Consider the following 25,749-nt stretch of genomic DNA (forward strand, 5'->3'; position numbering starts at 1 on the left):
TTATCTGGATTCACTTCCCATTCATCTAGACCAATTGCGATTAATCTGACTGGTCTTGGAAAGAAGTTGTTCAAAATTCTTTTACTTCTTGCTTTTATACTTTCAGGCCTTTTATACCTTAGAGAATAGTTGGGCTTGTGCCAGATGAATAGTTCATGTCCTGGGTGACTTTGGTCTCTAGTTGACTTGTTGACTCTGCAAAGCTTCAGTCTTCTATGGAAATGAAAATGCTGAAGAGCTTTTTGGATTATGGCATTAATGTTGTCAGTCCACTTTAAAGACTTACATAGGCCTAGAAATGTGATGCTCTCAACCTGTTCAATTTCAACATCTTCAATTTGTAGTACAGGTATGGGAACCGTTATTCAGAAACCCGTTATCTAGAAAGCTCTGAATTACAGAGTGGCCATCTTCCATAGCTGGGTGTGCATAATGTAAGTGTACTGGTAACATATCAAGTATCAGGAAGTGAGAATCCGTGGATGTGTGTGAAACATGTGATTGAAAAACCCACCACGGCTCAGGGCTCAAAGTGTAACAATCTCTAAGTTTCTTATAAGTCCCCCAGTATATGTACCCAATCCCATAGTGAAGCTTATTTGCTCTTGTGATCATAAAGAATAGTAACTTAGTGAAAAAAATAAAAACAGAACAATAAATTGGGGGCATTGCCACCTCTTTTAGATCAGGAGTTCCAAAATGGAACTCAATCCCCATAAAGAGTTACTTTAACAATCGCTTTAAGCAACTGCTTATTTTCTCTGTTGCCCCTTTCTGCAGGGCTCGTAATCACAAGGAAAGCTGATGTATCTCCCTTGGAATCAGTCAATGCTTAGCTGGCAGTTTACACTGAATTACGCCCGCCCTTTAAGAAGGGATGTTGATTGTGTGTGCTTTTGCTCTTTCTGATGACGGCTTGAGTGAATAGCCGAAACGTTTTTTGCACCTTATAAAGTCCCGTGAGTGCTTTTGATACGCTTATTATTTATCTTTGTTTAACCAGCATCCAGGCATTTTCCATTGGTTTCTTTGGATTTGGACTATATACATATATATATACATATATATATATACTGACGTTTCGGCTCCACCAGAGCTTTGAGAAAGGCTCTGATGGAGCTGAAACATCAGTCCATAGCTCTTCAATAAATCATTTTTTATTTTTCTAAAACCTGTGAGTGCTGATCTCCCTTTTTGTTTATATATATATATATATATATATATATATATATATATATATATATATATATATATATATATATATATATATATATATATATATTTATATTATATGAAAAGAACTGTGAATGCAAATCACACAATAATATCCAACCCCTGGCACAGTCTTTAAATGCAATTTAGCACAGTTCAGTTCATGACTGTCCTTCCCCTAGAGTTCTTATTTCCTAGGTAGAGGTACCTGTCTCAAAATACCTTTCCCTTTGGTAACCAGGCTCACAAGAAACCCCTGGGGATTCACACGTGGCCAACATATCCACATGCAAGAAAAAGAAACAGGGCTTTCTTTATGGTTGGAGCTCAAATGCTTATTCAAAGCAGAGCACACCACAGACCTCTCCAAGTTCTCCCTGGTCAATCTTTCCAAGCAGCATTTACACACTTTTCACACTCCCCTGCCAACACTGGCTCTTTCTGGATCCTCATTTTTTCCCAGACATCCTCTTCAGCTTTAAGCCTTTTTATGTGATTGTACATGTTAGCTAAAGTACACTGATGCAGATATCATGTTTACTCTGTTAGTTTCACTTTAGCCAAATTTGGAATTATTACATGTAAATCAGATTATAACCTTTGTTAGATTTTAAAATCAAAATACAATATTTATTTTTTTAAATCAAAAGGCTCTAAATAAAATAATGAAATCAAAGGCTCTAAATAAAATAATGAAATCAATCTCTTTATGACGTCTGTTCTATACAAATCCTGCTGAGTAAAAAATTGATTGGTCCCACATGTATCAAGCATCACCTGTTTTCCTGATTAATGTAAACTGTATAACATCTGTGTTACTCAATATTATAGTCTATTTCCAGCTAGAACAACTAAACTGCAGATGCACCCACCCGACAAAAAATACCTTTTATGTAATGTATGAATTACACTTTTTTTTGTGACCATTGAAAAGATTTCAAACTGAGATTAATATTTTGTATTATTCTTTCAAATGGAACCACTCCATTGTCTATTTTTAATAGCATATTTGTGCAGCAATTTGATCAGTCATTAATAAACTGTATTGGTGTGGGGCTGAGGCAAGACACACAGTAGCATGGCAGTGTCTGTGACCAGTGGTGTGGGTATTTTTAAAATAATTATTTTATTACAAAACCATGGAAACATTTGCCATAAACATTTTGGCTGGGAAAAACTCAAGAAAAACAACTTGTAAAAAATGACAAAATAAAATGGCCATTGACTTTAGTGTATTTTGCAGTTAAAAATGTGGCAGTAAAAAAAAAAGCCATTGATTAAAACATACTTTGCTAATGGATAGTTGAAAATTGTTGTACAGTTTGAATTGTCACACAAAAAAACATCCATGGGCTTCAATGTGTTTGGCAAATTTTTAGCTGTTTTGTGAGTTTTTGGTGAAGCAATACTGGTCAGATTTGCCCATCACTACTCATCACTATTAATAATTAAAGTTTGCCATGGTTCTTCCAATGTTCCTTCTAGACCCACCCAAACAAAAGCAAATTACTGATTTGTTGCAAAATAATTTGGCAAAAGGAACTCACTAGAAAAAATGTAATCCCACAGGTATGGTATCTGTATGTACCATCCATAGTGATTAAATAAACCTAAGAGGCTATGCTGCTTTACATCCTTGACCACTAAGGTGTGCCCCATGCCAAGAGGTAGACAGGAAAGGGAATGCTCATCTATAGGCGAAGATAGTGGCAGCATTAACAATAAGTTCACAAAAATCTCTTCTCTTTCATTTTTTTAATTTTAGAATCCAAAAAGTATTATAGTTAATGAAAAATCTTTCTAACTAAATATAAGAAATATTGAACTGCAGAAGTCTAAGGGATTCCCAGCAGTTCGATATTTCAGAAGTGTTTAATAAAATGACAAATGGATTAGGTCATTTACTGCTTTGATCAGTGTGTTAGGTTGTCAAAAGGTGCCCAAAGCATTATATGCTATGGGGTGTGGAAGGCAAAAAAGGGTGCTTGTTTTTGTGCACACTGGCTTTTTACCCCTAATTACCCCTTACAGTTACTTGTGGACCATAGTATGAATTGTAGAGATCCTAAGTTTTGGTATGTTTTATACAGTTTCCAGAATCCTAACTCAGCACCCAAATATAATGTTCCCACTTCCAAAATGTTTTTAGAGACAGAGAGCCTTTCCAACCAGACCTGTATGTAAGTGAAGTGCTGAAGCTTCTATCTGCTCTCTCTTTCAAGGTCAGAGTCCAGTTCAGGATTATATGGTGGACCTTTGTAAACCTGCTGTTGACACAGATTGGTATAAGGCAGAACATCAATTCTGTCCCTGTATGTCTGGTAATCTTAATAGCCCATGCTGGGATACCTAACTCTCCATAAATCCTTATCCTTCTGGCCCTTCAAGTTGATGACGTCATCGCACTATGGCGCAAAATTCAAAACTGTTTGAAGGGGCTTTGTAATTATAAACATTGCCGGTTGTTAGGTTCAATTAGTTTGTTCCTGGTGCTATTCTTTAGTGATTCCAATTGATCCTTTGGTTATTGACCCCTGCCTGACTATTCTGAACTCTGTATCCTGACCCTTGTCTGTCTGTTTATTCTGACCTCTCCAAGCTGATCCTTGCCTGTCTGATTATTCTACGCTCTCCAATCCTGATTCTGGCCTGTCTGACTATTCTATCTTCGCTTGTGCTGGCCCAACCTGCCTGTTCCTGAACCTGTAGCTTTGCTTCTCTCTTAATAAGACCCGGAGGCATTCCAATTAGCCGAGGGCTCCTCCCGAGGTGAAAGGTGACTGTTAAAGGCAGAAGCAAGAGCCGAGACCAGGGAGCCTAGCACTAGTTCTGGATTTAGGGTGCCGTTCGTGACAAACAGTAACACCAAAAACAGAATGTGTCTTAAAGAAATGCCAATATAATATACTGCTGCCCTGCACTGGTAAACTGGTGTGTTTGATTCAGAAACATACTGTAACTATAGTACCTGTATTCATAGTCATATGTAGCCATGGAGACACCCATTTCAAGCAGACGTTACACAATAGATAACAGATATATCAGCCCACAGAGTCCCTTCACATTCTATATACTAGTGAATAACCCATAACATCTTTGGGCCAATAGGGACACATTTCCCAGTGAACAGGTTACACAACTTATATTTATGATTTTGTCTGTATAGTATTCATTGGTTTATGTTTTCATAGGGATAGCTTGATTTTATAGATAATATGTAGTCAAAATCTGTGAGAGTTTTTAATTCTCAGTTGTTCCAAGGAATTACCGGAAAGGCAGATATTTTTTGCATGCGTATCAGTAAAAACATGAAAAATAAAACCATAGTTAATAAATTATAGATATATACCACCGAGCACCATATCAAATAGCATAATATTTAAAACTTGCTCTGATGGGTTTATTAAAGCAGTATTTTATATAAAATATTTTCCTCACTAAAAGAGAATGTTTTCAAAAACATCCATTTATAATGTTGTATCAGATCATTTTGCATTTATGGAGATGCTCTAATGGCTAATACTAGATTCTAGGCATACAACAAGTATTCTGCATTTGTAAAATTTATGTTTTTCTTTTCAGTTTTTTCTGAAGGTTATGATTTATGTACTAATGTTGAAATTCTAAATATTTTTAATCTTCCCATTTTCATAGCAGTATGTTGACAGCAAACTCATAACTTTAGCTGGAGGAATGAAACAGCATCAGTATTTAAGCAATAGCTGGGACAAGAAGGTCTGTAATATATATTAAAAAAAAAAACACACACATTGCAAACATGGCACAGAGCTGCCTCTACATACCAATCTGGGACATTCCCCTTTCCATTGCTACCACTGGCAGCTATGCCCAAACTCATCCCGCAAATTCAAATTGCAAGATGGAGAGAGGCCGGATCATACAACTAAGGAACCTTTATTTTGCAAACACTCTGGAATCCTTTGAAAGACTAATGGAGAGATACAACCTCCAATCCAGGGACCACTAAACACTACTTATTACCAGATTATACATTGGCTTCAATCCGAAGATCGATCTTATAAAACTCTAAGGCAATGCATATATGGAGCACCTCTGTAAACAAGCAGGGGAGGGAAGGGCCTTCTGTCGGAATCATACAAACTACAGTATAAATAGATCAGGACCCAAACTAGAAACTGCCTTACATGCAAAAATGGGAGCAAGAACTTCAAAACACATTTAACACACAACAATGGCAAAATGCCCTGACAGCTCCACAAGGAGCACCAAAATGTACCAACCACACGGAGGCACACACCAAACTGATTCACAAATGGCACAAAAACTCCACAGAAGCTCTCCAAAATTGTATCAACGTACACAACAACCTGTTGGCGGGATGTGGCTCTCAGGGCTCACTACTCCACATGTGGTGGCAAAATGTTTTTTAACTAGCCTCACAAATATTACAATCACAAATGCCTAATAACCCAGATATAGCCCTCCTACAAATATATCCAGTAAAATATCTGAGACCTGATAAAAAGCTACTATTCTATGTTTTTAACTCAGCCATCACTACAATAGCTAAATACTGGAAATTCTCCAGACCCCCAACACCGAATGTAAGAGGCAAATTAATAATAAAGAAAAAATGGAATGGATGGCAGTGGAAAGGAACAATACTCTAGAACAATACCATAAAATGTGGGATCCATAGGGATCCAAATGAGCTACACTGCCAAACCTAGGCAGTACCTAGCTCAACCTGCACCATCTATGCATGATGGCACCACAAACTGTTTCTTTTGGATTTGAATATTTTATATATATTTTTTTACATTTTGTTGTTGATATGTTATGTTAAATCTTATAAGTATGCTTTTGTATACCCCGATGCATGTAAAACAAATATACATATGCTTTGCTTAACAATTATACCTGATACATCTTACTATTTTAATGCACACAAAAATTAAGTTTAAAATACCTGAAACATATTACTATTTTAATGCACAAAAAAAATGAAGTTTAAAAAAAAAAAAACACACAACACCAGGATTATTTTTGTAAAATCACCTATGTATGCTTGTCTCCATCTAAAAAATACCAGTTGACCTAATGTACCTGAAACATCCAGCATAATATTAATTAATTTGCCTTAATAAATTAATTAAGTTAATTAAATCAGCTCTTCTCTTTAAAACAACATTCTTAAGCGTTGCTTAAATATCACTGTAAAACCAAGTTTTTTTTTTGCTTGAGAAAATGATGCCACTTTCGTTTGCTGTAATATCTTGCTCTTTTTACAAGTAGTTGTTGATATTGTTTTATAATCTATACAAAAGCTTTGCATAAGTATGTAATAAATGCAAATTATTTTGATAAAATAGCATCAACAGATGGAATCAGCCCATTTCCAGCAAATGCCTCTGGCTGTGCAGATGGTAATTATGGAATGTATGTAAATATGAAAGCTCTAGGAAGCATGGTAAATGCACTACAGAACACCAGGATCATAAGAAGATGCCGGTTTTGGCCCTTAACATGGCCCTTTGGCAATAAGATATGTACAAGTAGAAAAAAAATTATCTTTCACAGCTGTATTAATTCTTTGTTTGCTCTGCTAGAGAGTATTATCTTCTTTGCCAATAAGGCTGAAATTCAGATGTTTAGCCTTGTGAATTTAGAATATACAGTGGATGAAGAAAGGAAATACAAATATTAAAGAAAATAATTTTATAAATGTTTTGATAATTCCAGTTTCTTCCAACAGAACATTAAGGGGCAGTTTTATCAAGGGTCGAATTGAAAATTTGAATTCAAATCTTTGATTTTTTTTATTGTCAAAACTGTCAAAATCGACTAGGAAGTTATCCAAACTCAATTTGAGCTTGATTTTCGAGATTTATCATACTCTGGCCATTTAAGAATTTGAATTCAACTATTCGCCACCTAAAATCTGCTGAATTGCTCTTTAAGTCAATGGGAGAGGTCCAGGTATCAATTTGGAGATGTTTGCAGCCTTCCTCACATCTGAGTTTTATAGAATTTGATTCAAATTTGATTCAAATTTGATTTGAGTTTTCTGGTTGTTTCAATTCATCTGAGTTGGAGAAATTTGATTTTATTAATACATTTTGATTAGTCGCATTTCAAATTTATGGGAGTTTATGGGAGTTTTAAAAGACATGAATTCGAAATTCAAGCCTTGATAAATGTGCCTCCCCATATAGATCTTTAGGACACCATTTTAGTTTTATTGGTAACACTCTGCATTCAGAATAGATACTCACCAGGACTAATAGAGCATGGAGGTGGAGAATGTACCAACCACTAAACTTTAATTTAAAAAAGCTCTTCAATATACTCATCCTCTGGCAATATGTATTCCGTAGGGTGGCACACCGCTATAATTATAATTATTTATTTAACACTCTGCATTCAGAATAGATACTCACCAGGACTAATAGAGCATGGAGGTGGAGAATGTACCAACCACTAAACTTTAATTTAAAAAAGCTCTTCAATATACTCATCCTCTGGCAATATGTATTCCGTAGGGTGGCACACCGCTATAATTATTTACCACGCAGGTGCACAGCAAAAAAGTGTATACAGCATTTAAAAAAACCCAGCAACACTGGGAATTTTGGTGAAATAAGTAATTATATTGTTAAGTGCATATTTAATATATATATATATATATATATATATATATATATATATATAGTCGTGTTCCAAGGAATGACGCACTCCAGGACTTCATAATGAGATCAAGCAAAGTGAAGTTTATTTGTCAACCTTTCGGTCCAGTCTGGACCTTTCTCAAGACATGTCTTTCCTCATACTTTAACTGTTCCTTTAATTTTAGCAGTTTAGTTGCACATCTCTGACCTCTTTTCAGCTCTTTGGTACTGGGGCTCAACATAATGAAAATGAGGTCTGATCTGTAATAACCATAAAAGTATGAACAATTAACTAATTTGCTAATTTTCTGCCCAGTTATGCAATTTAGCCATATTTCTCTGGAAAGTGGGAGCATACTATCACTCCTTCTAATCTATTGTTCAGCCAGTTCTCTATCCAAGAGCAAACATTATATTGAAGGGCAATATTCATTAATTTATCAGTAACCTTCTGTATAGTGGTGTACTATATGCTTTAGCTTTAGAGATCTTTTAGTAACCTGGGATACATCTTAGACCAGTGCTGAACACCTTTTATAATGTAGTATAGCGATTATTTGTTTTACTGCCTCTTTAGAAGCAAAATGGAACCACAATTGTTTCTGTATGAGTTCTTCTCAACTTGAAACAGTTCTGATTTCCAAACATGTACATTGGTGAATATAGTGATTGGCAAAAGCTTCAGGACACCGCCATGGACAACCATAAACTTCCTGCTTTGAGAAGGCTGTATTAGCACTTATTGTATGTGTTTCAATTATGATCACTTCAAATAGTGACAGTTCGATTGCAAGAAAAGTTTTCATATTGCTGTATAAGCAAGATGATACAGACAATAGATAGATGATAGGTAAATACATAGGTAGATAGATCACATTTTGTATTTGAGAAAAACTCAATTACAGAGAAAGCTGTGCTGTCTCTATTTTATTTGCACAACATCAACAAGTTGTGTAACTTTTGTTTTCTGTATTGAGTGGATTGGAAAAAAAGGCCTGTTGATAAAAGTGTTATACAGGTATGGAACCTGTTATCCAGAATACTCGGGACCTGAGGTTTTCCGGATAACAGATCTTTCCTTAATTTGAAATTTTATAAGTAAAGTCTACTAGAAAATCATGTTAACATTAAATAAACCCAATAGGCTGGGGTTGTTTCCAATAAGGATTAATTATATCTTAGTTTGGATCAAGTACAGGGTACTGTTTTATTATTACAGAGAAAAAGGAAATCATTTTGAAAAAATTGGATTATTTTGATAACATGGAATCTGTGGGAGATGGGTTTGCCTTAATTCAGAGCTTTCTGGATAATGGGTTACCGATTAAGAGTCCCATACCTACTAGTTTTCACAAGAAAACCTGTCGAAAATGCAACATAAAATCAAAATTTGTACTCACTGTAATTTCTCTTTCCTTTGGATCCAAGCAGCAGCAGCACCACAAGATTTATTCCACCCCTTTAAAAGGATAGGACAGTTAACACATCAAATTTGCATAATCCCATAAATAGCCTCCACCCTTATTGTAATAACAAGTAACACCAATACTGCAAAACATATTTATTAGGGAGGGTTCTTTTGTGCTGCTTCTTGGTACCAAGAAATTACGGTAAGTACAAATTTCGATTTTTCTTTGCATCCTGCACAGCAGCAGCACCATGAAATATAGTAAGTAAGTTCTTAAGAGGGAGGGAGTCCTTTTGAGCTTGCCATTTGCAAGACCTTTCTGCCAAATTCCGCCTCTTGAGAAGCCCAGATGTCAAGCCGATAATGCTTCGCAAAGGTATGTAAGCTGCTCCAAGTAGCTGCCTTGCAAATTTTGCCTGCTGAAACTTGTGCCCTTTCAGCCCAAGAAGTAGCCATAGCTCTGGTAGAATGAGCCTTGACAAATGCTGGAGGTAAAGAAGATTTATAGCACAGTTCTATAGTGTCCGTATCCACCTGGCAATTGTGAATTTTGAAGCTCGACATCCCTTTGTTCTTCCAGAAAAGGAAATCAGTAGACTTTGCGTTTTCCTGAAGCTTTCTGTTTTTGATAAATACCACTTCAGAATTCTTGCAACATCTAGAGAATGAAACCTTTTTTCCTCTTTAGTTGATGGGTTTGGAAAAAAGGAAGGTAAAATAATTTCCTGATTAATGTTGAACTCTGAAGCAACTTTTGGTTGAAAACATAACTCTGTCTCTTAGGAACAGTAAATATGGTTCTTCTATAGATAATGCCCCAAGCTCTGAAACTCTTCTTGCCAAGGTGATTGCTAAGAGAAAGGTTACCTTCATTGAAAAGATTTTCATGTCCATTTGTCCTAAGGGCTCAAATGGAGGGTTACATAACCCATTTAGCACCAGGTTCAAATCCCAACTAGGGACCGGATCCTTGAATGGAGGACGTAGCTTATTCAGTGCTTTCATGAAACGTATCACTAAGGGATCTGTTGAGAAAGATACACCTGTGAAAGCTGAAATAGCTGATACATGAGCTCTTAGGGTTCCTGGTTTCAGCCCTTTATCAAACCCTTGTTGAAGGAAGTCTAGTACATGAAGGATCAAATGTCTTTTGTACTCTACCATACGTTCTATTGATAGATGGCTTTCTGAAATGAAGCATAGTTTCAATCACATTTTCGGAGAGACCCAATTGCTTCAATACTGGCCCTTCAAGTTCCAGGCTATCAGGTGAAGTCTTTATACTTCCCTGTAAAGGAATTGACCAGGTCCTTGACATGTGAATGAGTTGGGAAAACCATGTTCTCTTTGGCCAAAAAGGGATGATTGCTATGACTCTTGCTTTGTCTTCCCGTATTTTCCCGAGGACTCTGCTCACCATTGGAAAAGGGGGAAAAGATGTATGCCAGCTTGTATTTCCAAACCACTGACATTGCATCCAGTGTTTCTGGAGCATCCTGTTTGAAAAGGGAGTGGAACCTTGGAAGTTTGGTATTCTTCCTCAATGCCATCAAGTCTATTGGAGGACATCCGAATCTCTTCACTATCCAGCAAAACACCTGTGGTTTCAGGGACCATTCTCCTGGCAAAAAGGGATGATTGCTATGACTCTTGCTTGGTCTTCCCGTATTTTCCTGAGGACTCTGCTAACTATTGGAAAGGGGGGAAAATATGTATGCCAGCTTGTAGTTCCAAACCACTGACATTGCATCCAGTGTTTCTGGAGCATCCTGTTTGAAAAGGGAGTGGAACCTTGGAAGTTTGGTATTCTTCCTCAATGCCATCAAGTCTATTTGAGGATATCTGAATCTCTTCACTATCCAGCAAAACACCTGTGGTTTCAGAGACCATTCTCCCAGCAGAGTTAAAGTCCTGCTTAATCGGTCTGCCCAAACGTTGCTCACTCTCTTTATGTGAATGGCTGAAATTTGATATAGAAAAGATTCTGCCCAATGAAGAATGTTCATGGCTTCTTTTAGTAGCAAGGGGGACCTGGTCCCCCCTTGGCGATTTATATATGAGACAACCGTAGCATTGTCTATTTGGACCTTTATGGATCTCCTCACAATATGGTCCTGGAAACTGTGTAAGGCCAGCCCTCAATTCTCTGAAATTTGATGATAGAGTTCTCTCCATCAATGACCATCTGCCTTGAACCACCCTCTGCTGATCCTTGATTCAGTCTGGTCATGTGGGACCATCACCTGAGTTGAGACCTTGTTTCCTTTGAAAGAATCCAGGTGTTGTCTAGTGAGTTGATCTTCCTGTCCCATCTCTGTAGAACCTCTGGTTGTAATGGCCTCATATTAAGTCTTGCCCATGGAATTGCCTGCATTGTTGATGCCATCAAGCCTAAAACTTTCATGGCCTTCCTGATTGAGACCGAATCTGGTCTGATCAAACTGTTTACTTGCTTGAACAGCCTCATCCTCCTTTCTTGAGAAATGCTGAGCAACATCTTTTCCGAGTCTATTATGAATCCTAAAAATGTAATCCTTCTCTTGGGAATTAGGGAGGATTTCTGGGTGTTCACAACCTATCCTAATGATTGTAGCAGCTCTAGTGTCTTGTCTAGATGTTTCTTCAAAAGGGACTCAAAGACTGCCTTGAGCCATGACTCGTCCAGATATGGGACTATACAAATGCCCTGGGACCTCAAGACCGCCATCACTGAAGCCACAATCTTTGTAAATGCCCTGGGGCAGATGAGATCCCAAACAGGAGGGCTGTGAATTGAAGGTGCCATATTTTTCAGTGTATGGGAACTGCTATTCTCAGATACTTCCGATGAGGTTGAAAAATCAGAAAATGTATATATAAATATATATATATAATCTCCTTGTTCTAGCAGACTTATCACTGAATTTATTGATTCCATACGAAAGGGTTTTCTATTTGAAAGTATCAAGATGTCTTAGATTGACTACCATTCTGAAGCCTCCATTCTGTTTTGGTACGAAAAAAATTATTGAATAAATTCCTGAATGAAATTCTTTTTGAGGGACTTTTTCCAAGACCTTGTCTTGAAGAACATCTTGAATTATCCGTTGTATGATTGATTGCTTCATCGAATTCTGTCTGTGAGGGGTGAGAATAAACTTTGGCTCAGGATGATGTTGAAATTCTAACCTTAGACCTTCTCGAATCACTTGAAGGACCCAAGGATCTTGTATCTTGTTTTCCCATTGCTGCAAAAAAAGATGTAATCTTCCTCCCACCCCTAGCCTGGCATCATGCATCTGAGGACTTGAATGACTGGTAAGGGCCTCTGCCTCTGATGGGCTTGGTGCCTTGGCCTCTCGTTTTTAAACCTTTAAACCTGTCTTTATTGCCTGCCTGTGACCTTACCAGTCATACCAGACCTCTGCCTGTATCAAGGAGGGGATTTTTTGTGCCTATTAAAAAAGCGCCTCTCCCACAATCTCTTGGTCTGTTCTGTGGCAGGTTTTTGCCCTTGACATTTGGGAGTTTTTCCATGAATTCATCTAGTTGTTTTCAAAAAAGATGACCTGGTTCAAACTCCATGTTACATAAATTATTTTTGGACGTGATATCCGCTTCCCAAGGTTTCAGCCAAATTGCACTGTGGGCTGTTGTTGAGAGTCCCATAATTCTTGCTGACAATCTTAAATTTTGAATTGACGCATCGCAGAGAAAATCTGATGCTAGCTTGATGTTCTATAAAGATTTTGACAGGTTTTCTCTAGGTACCTTAGCTTCCACATCTTCTTCTAGTTGGAGAATACAGTTTCTCAAGGATCTGGCTACAGATGTAACTGCAACTGTTGGTTTGCACTGTGCAGCTGCTGCTGAGTACATTCTTCTCAAGGATTTTTTTTGCTGTCCATTGCATCCTTCAGGCTGGAGGCATCCTCCATCAGAATAACTGTTTTCTTTGAGAAGCGTGCCACGGCCACATCTACTTTAGGGGGTGCTTCCCATTTCTGTAATTCATCCTTCTCGAGAGGATATAAAAGCTTAAATCTCTTATTTAATACTGGAGCTTTCTCGGGATTCTTCCATTCCAACTTCATTAAGTCCTTCATGAGTGGATGCATAGGAAATGCTTTTATCTTAGAACAGCTTCTGAGGTACCCTTCTTGGTCCTTAGATTGGCTTGTTCCTTCAGCACACTCAATATCAGATCTCACTGCCTTAATCAATTTAAGCACCTTTTCATTCTGAGAAAGGACCAACTCCACCTCCTCCTCCTTACAATGTTACAATGTGCCTTCCGTGCGCTCTGATTTGCGGCGGATGTTCTGTGCGCGCTGGCGTCATTGCGCATTCATCATCAAGGGGCAGAATAAATCTCATGGTGCTGCTGCTGCGCATTATGCAAAGGAAATATAATTGCATATTTATAAAGTGCCATTTATAAAGACTTCAAAATAACTCTGTTGCCCTTGCACATACATTCCACACATTTCCCTTTTAATAAAGCATAATCTAAAATAGTGATTTATGATTTATAGTATTTATGAAATTTTTATAGAAATAAAAGCAAAGAATAGAGAGAAAGAAAGAATGCCACAACTTTATAAATATGTATGATTTTTACATGGCAAACTAACACTTGATATACTTGATTGTAATTCTGTGCTGTTCATAAATAGGTTCCTTAGCCTAAATCTTACAAATAATAGACTTCAACTCAGCAATTTTTATCCATTTCAGAGAATGTGTTATAGTACATGACAAAATAGTTGAGAAATCTTGAAAAAATGGATATGGAACTGCATATATAATAGAAAATTTCCAATGCAGAACTATCTTTAAAAAGTGAATACATTTAATATCTTTATGTTGCTGTATCACTCAACTGAATTTGCAAATAATCTTTTCAAGGCACATGTTTTTTTAAATGCATTTATGTGAATAAACGTATTTTTCTATTGTATTATATTTTTGATGCATAAATATAATTTACAGTATTGAAAACAAAGATGTGACTATTGTAATAGGATTGTTATTCTGTTTGCAACATTATAAGTAAGTATTGGTTTTAATAAACTGCATTAGTAGTTAAATGATGCCTCAAAAGACCCCAATTGCTTTTGGAATGCAACAAAGGCAGAATTTAGTTAACCTTTTTTTTCTCTCCTTTTCAGCTTTCAGAAATGTTCATTCTCTTCATGGAAATATATTTTGACTTAACTTACTGCCTTGGCAGAATCATATATTTGCATATTATATATGCAGCACTTATAGGACTTCTTCCATTTGCATAATAAGGCTTCAGAGAATTTCCTTTCCCTTAGAATCATAATTTAAATGTTGAGCAAAGACAATTCTATTGGTGTTTACATTTTGGAGAAAAAAAGTATCAACTGAGTTTGATTTTCATTTATTTCATAAAAATAGGTTATAGTTGGCAGTGCAGAGTATACCAAGTCCCAAGTTGGCAGTGGGACTGGTATCCTCTTTAAGAGCGTGGGTCTATGGGAGGTGTTGGTTGAGGCATGCAATCCATTGTACCTACCAAGCTGGAAAGCACAAGTGGCTGGTGGCTGGTACGATTGACATGCAGGTATTGTTGGTCCATTGTCAGGGTGCTTGCAGGTGGTAATTTTACTGTTGTGTTTATGTTATGTCTTGGTAAACATTTATTGTGAGAATACTGTCATGTATTTGTTATTTATATTGATGCTTATGTTTCTCTAATAAAGCTGTGGCCAAAAATTAAAATTCCAACCAAAAAGGGGATAAGTTGTATTTATTTCTAGGCTGGTGGTTGAAGGGAAAGCAAGGCAGGTATTTGGCTACCTCCGGCAGAAATACAAAAGCACAACTGCACACCTCTTAGTGCTAATGCATGAAGCAATTCTGTCCAGAGATTGCATCACATTAAAACAATCATCTACCACCATTCCATAATTTTTACCCCTGTTTGACATTGAGGGGTTTATTTCTTAAGCTCCAAATTTTTCTGGTCTGACTTTTAAAGGGGAAAATACAATTTTTCCTGAGAATAAAAACGTGATTTTTTTAAGAATTTCTATTGTGTTAAAAGAAAAAAGTACACCAAGTCAGGTGTGCTGAGAACAGGTAAAAATAAATGGCAGATGTCCTGTCCTGTTAATTGGAAGACTTTCTAAAATAGGTTTTATGCACAGAATTTAGAAAAAAATCATACTATTTGGTTTTATTTACGATTTTCTTGGGACTTTTTCCACACAAGAAAAATATGTGAAATATGTGAAAATGTATTGATAAAATGGGGGGGGGGGTGTCTGTGCGGATTTGGGGTAGTTTTCAGAAAATAGTGAGAACTTTACGGGTTTTGATAAATAATCCCCTGAGTTAGAGGGATGGGCAGATGTATGAGAGGGTGAGTATGTGCATACTCCTAAATGTGGCCCAGCCTCCTCATAAATATTTATGCCCACATATTTCTGTACTCCATGTTGCAGCTGATGTCTATTTGTGTTGTTTTGTGAAGTATTATTAATAAATATTTATAAAGTGTCAACTGGTGATAGGTGGATTTATACATCAGGCGCAAACTTGTGGTTACTTTCTGTTTTTTTAAATGCATTTATGTAAAGAAACTTATTTTTCTATTGTATTATATTTTTGATGCATAAATATAATTTACAGTATTGAAAACAAAGATGTGACTATTCTAATAGGATTGTTATTCTGTTTGCAACATTATAAGTAAGTATTGGTTTTAATAAACTGCATTAGTAGTTAAATGATGCCTCAAAAGACCCCAATTGCTTTTGGAATGCAACAAAGGCAGAATTTAGTTAACCTTTTTTTTCTCTCCTTTTCAGCTTTCAGAAATGTTCATTCTCTTCATGGAAATATCTTACTGCCTTGGCAGAATCATATATTTGCATATTATATATGCAGTTCTTATAGGACTTTTTCCATTTGCATAATAAGGCTTCAGAGAATTTCCTTTCCCTTAGAATCATAATTTAAATGTTGAGCAAAGACAATTCTATTGGTGTTTACATTTTGGAGAAAAAAAGCATCAACTGAGTTTTATTTTCATTTATTTCATAAAAATAGGTGATGGTTGGCAGTGCAGAGTATACCAAGTCCCAAGTTGGCAGTGGGACTTTGCTGGTATCCTCTTTAAGAGTGTGGGTCTATGGGAGGTGTTGGTTGAGGCATGCAATCCAATGTACCTACCAAGCTGGAGAGCACAAGTGGCTGGTGGCTGGTACGATTGGCATGCAGGTATTGCTGGTCCATTGTCAGGGTGCTTGCAGGTGGTAATTTTACTGTTGTGTTTATGTTATGTCTTGGTAAACATTTATTGTGAGAATACTGTCATGTATTTGTTATTTATATTGATGCTTATGTTTCTCTCATAAAGCTGTGGCCAAAAATGTAAATTCCAACAAAAAAGGGGATAAGTTGTATTTATTTCTAGGCTGGTGGTTGAAGGGAAAGCAAGGCAGGTATTTGGCTTTGCCCAAGTCATGATCTCCAGCAGAAATGCAAAAGCACAACTGCACACCTCTTAGTGCTAATGCATGAAGCAATTCTGTCCAGAGATTGCATCACATTAAAACAATCATCTACAACCATTCCATAATTGTTACCCCTGTTTGACATTTAGGGGTTTATTTGTTAAGATCCAAATTTTTCTGGTCTGACTTTTAAAGGGGAAAATATAATTTTTCCTGAGAAAAAAACGTGTTTTTTTAAGAATTTCTACTGTGTTAAAAGTCCAATGAAAAAAGTACACCAAGACAGGCCTGCTGAGAACATGTAAAAATCAATGGCAGCTGTCCTATCCTGTTAATTGGAAGACTTTCTAAAATAGGTTTTAAGCACAGAATTTAAAAAAAATCATACTTTTTGGTTTTATTTACGATTTTTTTGGGACTTTTTCCACACAAGAAAAATATGTGAAATATGTGAAAATGTATTGATAAAATGGGGGGGGGGTCTGTGTGGATTTGGGGTAGTTTTCAGAAAATAGTGAGAACTTTACGGGTTTTGATAAATAATCCCCTGAGTTAGAGGGATGGGCAGATGTATGAGAGGGTGAGTATGTGCATACTCCTAAATGTTGCCCAGCCTTCTCATAAATATTTACGCCCACATATTTCTGTACGCCATGTTGCAGCTGATGTCTATTTGTATTGTTTTGTGAAGTATTATTAATAAATATTTATAAAGTGTCAACTGGTGATGGGTGGATTTATACATCAGGCGCAAACTTGCGGTGACTTTCCGCATTTCGCCGCCGGCGAATACATTTGCGAAATTAGCACAAAAAGTCACAAAATTTAAAGGCGCCCATTGACTTGGAATTGTCGCCGTTTCGCAAATTTAGCCGTAAATTCGCAAATTTTTCGTGAACGGGAGAAATTCGCCCATCACTGGTGTCAACATATTCCACAGTACAAAAAGAATTACTTTACTATAGTGCTCCCTCAGTTATGCTAGGAAGACCTTTAGAGTTGATAAGCCACAATTAAAGAAATATGTAATTTATACAGAAGCTAGCACAGAGGCCTTACAAAATGCATTACCAAAACTTGAGTGATGTAATAATATCATCTTATTTTCGAACAGTTGACCAGTAAATATATCCTGTTTTTTGGTTCCTATTAGTTACTAAAACAGTACCAAACAAAGTACCTTTTATGACAAATCTATTATAATTAAGCCAGACTATCACTGATTTGTGAAATCAATATGTTTTGAGAAGAGGCACTTAACATATTTTTATAATGGTAGACAGGTTTGGTTTGCCCTTCCTTCTCAGTAAGGAAATATACTATATAATTGTTTAATTTATTTACAGTGTTTAGTATGATCCATTCTGATGTGTATTGATTTATAAGTTAGTATAATGAAAAGAACTGGACAGAGTGGTGGCATCCTACTTATTAATTCTAGTCAAAAGTAAAATGATAAAAACATGTAGGGGCAGCTTTATCAAGGGTCAAATTGTGTTTTGTAAAAACTCCCATAAACTCCGATGAGTTCCCATGAACTCGAAATTCGGAAAAAAACGGGCTATCAAAAATTTGCAGGAAAATCTAATTTTTCAAATTCGGGGAATGGGATCAACCCACAAACTCAAATCAAATTTGAATCGTATTTGATTCGAGTTTATTCCCCAAAAAAACCCTTGATTTTCAGGATGTCTCCAAACAGCTCCAAATTGATCCCAGGACATCCCCCATAGGCTAAAACAGCAATTTAGCAGGTTTAAGGTGGCTAATTTTAGTATTCTAATTTGAATTCTTAAAGGGGCCAGTACATGATAAATTCCAAAATTCAAATTCAATTTTTTTTAAAAAAAAACCTCAAATTGAATTTTGTCTATTGACACTAAATTACACTAAAATAATCTCAAAAATTCTAATTTTTTAATTCAAAAATTTAATTTGAAATTCAAATTGTCACTTCAACCTTTGATAAATCTGCCCCATAGTGTTCCATTTTTAATGAAAGGGAAACTTATCATATAACTTTTGTATTGTATATGGCAAATGAAAACATTTATGACTGCTGAATCTTAGCATTAGAGACCTTTACAGAAATATTTTAATGCTTTTTTAAATACAGGTTAGTAGCAAATGTTTTGTGTCTCAAAATTCTATTAATGCCATCATCCTGAATTTATCCACAGGTATTTCCCCATTGTACTAAAATAAGTCATAGAAATTACATTCATAGAGTGCCACAAAGTATTATGTTATTCCTAAATGCATAGTCTGTTGTAAGGCAAAGATATATTTAGGTCTTAAAAATATTGGATATCTAGATGTTAAATCCCCATGGATAGGTTTCATTACATTGTACAGTATGTGAATTTTTCTTGTCAAATGCTAAAACACTTTGTGAAATGACAGCAATTATTAAACACTAAAACATTGCACTAAAAGCCTTTTTGAATAGATCACTTACTGTCGTTACCTAATTACTTGGCACCAATTACAATCTTAACTGCAGATTTGTTTTAATTTAAACCATTTTACTTGAAAAAATAAATGGATGGTTGTATCAAAAGATAAAGAATTTTTCTCCATTTATACTATTTATTTATAAATATACTATTTATTTTTAAAAAAATATTTTTGTGGCAAAAATATTTTCATTGTACTCTCATTGTGTATTTATTTGACAAATATTTGTACTGGAATAAACATCTAGATGCAGTCCATGGGCACAAGTGTTGAAGGAAAGTATATTGATGATCATCAGAAAGATCTCCATGTGATGTGATTTTTTGTAAGGTGTGCAGGCCCAGTCTATTATAAATGCAGCCTGTATGCTTCTGCTTTCAAAAAGGTCTTAGCTATACACATCACCCAGATAAGGCAGCATAGACAACAGACACTGGCTAGAGCTTCTCCAGAAAGGAAATACTTTCTGCACATTAGATTATACATTTTTATTGCCTTTTTCAAGTCTTTTTTACATCTTCTACACCTTTTTAATTATCTTTGTTTTTGATACCCTGCCCCCTTTATTTAACCAGTGCATGATACTGATTTGATGGAGCTAGGGTATATATGTTATATGATGAATTTTTGAGCTGTAGGTCTGGGGCATGTGCAACTATTTGTACTGGAATACACATCTATATGCAGTCCATGAGCACAAGTATTCAAGAATAACTATAACAATCAAGACCAAATTAATATTTTTTGTATCATGGGCCAGATTTATCAAAAGTCAAAAGAAATTTTTAGTAGCACGCGGACATAAATACCCACACACACATTCATTTTATTTTTGGAGATTTTATAGCATTTTTGCCAATTTAATTGGATTTTTATTTTATTTTCAGTTTTATATAAGGGCCAGTAAAAAATATTGTGTGGACTCATACTAAAACATGGTACCTCTTTCTATATACAATATAAAAAATGTGACCTGTTAACGAACCTCTTCCAAAAAAGTAACTCCACACACTCTTTTTAACATTCTGAGTAGTGGTTTTATTATGACAAAATAAGAGAGTTGTTGAGAATTCTCAATTGAGTGTTAAAAAGTTTTCATTCACACAAAAGATGATGTGACCATTGGTTTGAAACAGCAAAGAAGCAGCAGTTTATAAGCAAATACATATCTTAAATAGCTAACAATTCCAATATCATCCTGTCTCCCCAGACCCGGTCCCTTGGGGTTAGCCTAGATTCTGACCCGTCCTTCACTTCTCATATCCGGGCACTTATTAAATCATGTAACTTCCACCTTTGGAACATTTACAAAATACAATCATTTATCACCCAAGATGCTGCCAAAATTCTTATTCACTTTCTCATTATTTCACACCTAGACTACTGTAACTGTCCATTAATTGGCCTTCCCCGACACCTCTCCATTCCATAATAAACACTGCTGCGAGACTCATAAACCTCAGCAACTGCTCCTCCTCTGCCATGACACTCTGCCAATACATGCACTGGCTTCTGCTACCTTTCAGAATAAAATTCAAAATAACATTCAAAGCATTTCATAACTCTGCCCCACCCTACATCTCTGAACTCATCTCTATATGCTCATCCAATTGCTTACTACGCTCCTCTACTGACCTGCTACTCAACTCTTCTCTCATTACCTCATCACATGGGTTGCACCCCTCCTCTAGAATTCTCACCCACGATCTGTCTGACTTTTTCCCAACCTTTCTGCTTTCAAAAGATCTCTTAAAATTCACTTATTTAGAGAAACCTACCCTCTGTTTAAATACCAAATGCTATACCACATACAGTTCCATAGCTCTCACCCACTTTATTCTGATCTTGCCCACTCCTATACCTTGTGTCTTATTCCCTTCCCTTTAGATTGTGAGCACAGGGCCTTCCTCACCTTTTGTACCTGTATTGGTTAGAATGTATGTAACTCCTTATGATCTACTTATGTAAGTCATGTGATTTAGTTGTTTAAACACATTTACTTTACATCGATGCACAATATGTTAGTGCTCTATAAATACATGTTAATAATAAATAATAAAATAATGACCCTACTGTTTTATAATAAAAAAATGGAATCATTTCCTATTGCAAGTAGAGTTGTTGTACTAAGTCAAACGAAGTAACTAATCAGGTAATTAGCCTGAAAAGGGAACTAAAATGTTCTGAAAGCTTGCTATGATTATCTTAGTTAATAAAGGTGTCACCTTTATTACACTTTTATTATTTTTCATTTCAAAGCGTTGCTCTAAAGCATTTCTTTTTTACTTTTTCAGTAGCAGTCTTAAAACTGCAGACAACCCTAACTGCAATTAAATGCATTGGTGCCACTTGTTTCATTAAAGAGTTGCAAGAATCTTGACTAGACAAAGCTGTGTACTGCTGTACACACAAGGGTCTCTGAACATGTCTAATATACACATACTGTAGTTGAATGTATGTAGAGAAAGCATAAGTTGTCAATAAAGTCTAAATAAGTATAAAGTATAATAAATATATATCAATAATAGTAATACAAAATGTTCTTTTCGAGAATTGAAAAATGTTCCTAAAAAGCATGATAAAATCTAATTACTGGAGAGGAACATAGTTAATGTAACTATATAAAAGTTTTAATGAAAGATTATTAATGTACAGATTTTGCCTGTATTACTTGCATGTGTTGCTATCTAGAGAGTCGTGTTTGTTGCTTTGTAAGTTGTAATTTCTGTAGCTTCAACATTTAAGGGATTAAAAAGCAACAATCTGTGCAGGATATCAGAGGAACAATTGTTTCCCAATTATTTGCGGGATTTAATTTTCTAACTTCTAAGACACATTAAACTGCTGCAATTAGAGGCAACATGACATCTAAAAAGTACACATTTAGGAGATTTTTTTCCTTAATGAAATTGCAATTGAGTTACAAAAAAGTCAGCAATCTCTGTGTGATTATAATATATATTAGCCCTATGGCATTTAATTAGAAAATGCATACAGATTTGCACAGTCCGATAATAGCAGAGGGATTTGTAGCTGCTAAATTTAAGGACATTAATTGTGAATGTGATTTTGAATTTCCAGCTTTTATTTTATTATTTTTTTTTAACAAAATGCATTTGTGTTCATTATTGAAACACTGTTTTGCAATATTGTAAAAGCTAGAAAGCATTATTGCAAAGTCTTAGAATATCTTGGTTGATTACATTGCTGAATAAGAGGTGACTATCTATGATTGTTTAGTCAATGATCTTGTGAGACAATCTGCAACTTGTTTTTTTAGGGTGTTTGCTGCAGTCCTTATATTCTAGAATAAATCACGTAGTTGACAATTTGTATTTTTGGTGGAAGCAATCAAGTTTATATTGTCTCATAACATCATGTCCTTTAATGGTCAAATGTATTGCCAAATTACAGGTACTGTGGGGGCAAAATTATACATCCTCATATGCTGGACTGTATATGGCAATGTGGGAGGAAGAATACATCTATTGGGCAGATAATTCCTATGGTGATGACATTGTCAGGTGGTTTTGACAATGTAATCATGATATGGTGTACAGGAGAAAATGTTTATGTCTAAATTATATAGGGAAGAAATTACGGGTAGTGATGGGCAAATTTATTTGCCAGGTGCAAATTCGAGGCAAATTTGCGCGATTCGCCACCAGCGAATAGATTCGCGAAACGCCCACGAAAATTCGCCCGCAAAAGTTTGCTAGCGTAAAAAAAAAAACGAGACACCGGCACAGTTTCGTGAATTTTCCACCATTTTGCGTTTTTCGGCGAAGCAAAACGGTGCAAATTCGCCCATCACTAATTACGGGAAATACTAAGAAAGGACTCCCTATGCTCAGAATATCACAGATGCACAGAAAGTTTTCTACCAACAGGCCCAAGAAGTGTGGGAAAGTTTATGCTAAGTGAGATTTAGTTGAAGAAATTAAGAAAGTGGAGAAACTAAAGGATCGAAAAGAAAATAAGAAATTTAGAAAGGTAACAAAAAGAAACTGCAGTAACGAAGGAGAAGAAGTGAGATCTATTTTAGAGTACAGTGTGCAGTATGGAGTAGTAAAGAGAAAGTAAAATGGAGTATTTTAAAGAATTTTAAAGAATTTGAGTATCTTGAATGTAGACCCTGTTATATGAAATCTAAAGTTAACTTCAATGGTAATAAGCAAAATCTATAGCAAGTAAAATTGCCCCAAATATATTATTTAAGGATTAAATTAGAAATACATGGTTGGAAAGTTTAAAGGGATTTTTCCCATGTAGCTGTTGTGCAGTGTGTAAAAATAATAATAGTAAATGGGTAAAAGGGTAACTATATGTAAGACATACAATTAGGAAATTAGGTAAATACGGGTCAGGTTAGGAGAACATCTGAGGGGTATAAATAATAGAGAAGAAGAAAATGCTGTTTTTAAACATTTTGCAGTTGCTCATGGAGGGTCTATTCAAGAATTCAGGATTTTTGGAACTGATAGTATAGATGAAAACAGTGGAGGTTATCTGACCACCAAACTGTTGAGATTGAGCTGGATTTTCAGATTGAGAACAATAATAACTGAGGGAATGAAAAGTCATTTTGAATTTAAACCATTTCTTACATTATTATGGAATTAATATTATAGAATTATGGAATTAATTGTAATTTAGTGAGGTATGATTTGTTTTTAACATTGCACTTTTGCACTTTGCATAAGGCATTGGATTGGTAATGTATGGGCATTTTAATAGTCCTTTTTGGACTAATAAGAGCATAACACGATTATGTAGTTTTAGATTTGTACATTAAGGGGCAGATTTACATAGGGTCGAATATCGAGGGTTAATTAACCCTCAATATTCGACTGCGAAATGTAAATCCTTCGGCTTTGAATATCGAAGTCGAAGGATTTATCGCAAATAGTTCGAAATAACGATCGAACCAGAAAGGATTTTAATCCATCGATCGAACGATTTTTCTTCGACCTAAAAAACATTAGAAAGCCTATGGGGACCTTCCACATAGGCTAACATTGCACTTCGGTAGGTTTTAGGTGGCGAAGTAGGGGGTCGAAGTTTTTTTTAAAGAGACAGTACTTCAACTATATAATGGTTGAATAGTCAAACAATTTTTAGTTCGAATCGTTCAATTCGAAGTCAAAGCCGTAGTCGAAGGTCGAAGTAGCCAATTCGATGGTTGAAGTAGCCAAAAAAATCATTCGAAATTCGAAGTTTTTTTATTCTATTCCTTCTCTCGAGTGTAAATGGTAAATGGGCCCCTTAATCAGGATAAGTGCAATAATATTTTACATTATGTATATAGTCACTTATTGGTGAATTTTGTAATTCTAACCCTGAGTTATACTTTGAGTAGGATAATGCTTATTTATGGATAATTTTGCACTAGAATTAGTAAGTTATAAGTTTGCATGCCTAATGATATCTTGCATATTATTGGGAATATGGTCATCTGAAAGTGGTAAATATGTAAAAAAAAATATATTTCAACAGAGTTAACTGATAAAATACTAAAAAGTAATATTTATTCAGGTCTTTGTAAGCAAGGGCTTGAGTTGGTCTGTGGCCCTGCAGTAGGAATACAATATTAATAGGTGTTTAGTAAACCCTGTAATATATAAGATAATCATGCAGATATTTAAGAGATGTGATCTGTAAGAGCCACACCTCCTCTGATGAAGCATCCAATGGTGCGAAACACATCAGAAGGGAGTGGCTGACATGAGGTATGCAGACAGGGGGAAGACACCGTCCAGTGGCATGATATAAGTGAATATATTGATGTTCATTTTTGCACAATATTGTATTTAATGCTGTGGTTATTTTGCACGAATACATTTTTATAGTGTTAAGTTAATGTTCACAATGCTTTAGGTGATATCCTTGCAGCGTTTGTATCAATCAGTATCAGCTCTCAGACAGGGTGCCTGACTCCGCCAAGTCAGGAAATCTCATAGATCAATGAATAAAGCTTACCCTGGAGAACCTTCAAACAATAGTTTTGTTTATTTCAATATACACATTCTCTTGTCCTTTTTCACTGTGTAATAAGCACCTGATGAAGAGTCCTTGGACTCGAAACATGTTGTGTATATTGAAATAAACAAAACTATTGTTTGAAGGTTCTCCAGGGTAAGCTTTATTCATTGATCTATTAAGTTAATGTTCCTCTTGTTTCAATCTGAGAATTTGCTTAGTGTTTCCTGTTCTGTTTTACTTTGGAATGGGGGTTATTGATATTATTTTATATGGATTTTTTTGAATCCATTGTTTTACAAACCTGAAATCTAAAGTTGCTGTGTTTCAAATTATATAATTTACTTTATCAAGCCCTCTACAATTCATCTTCGAATCAATCTTTCAGAACAAATGGACTCTAGCCACCAACTTACAGTTTAAACTGGAAGGCTGTCTTTCTTGTCTTCTTGGTAAAGACACCCAAACATTCTAAAGGGATACTGTCATGGGAATTTTTTTTTTTTTTTTTTCCAAACAAATCAGTTGGGAAATTGACAAAATGTCTAGCCCCATGTCATATTTCAAAATTGAATAT

The sequence above is a fragment of the Xenopus laevis genome, chromosome 1S (assembly GCF_017654675.1).
Source record: "Xenopus laevis strain J_2021 chromosome 1S, Xenopus_laevis_v10.1, whole genome shotgun sequence".
NCBI lineage: Eukaryota > Metazoa > Chordata > Amphibia > Anura > Pipidae > Xenopus > Xenopus laevis.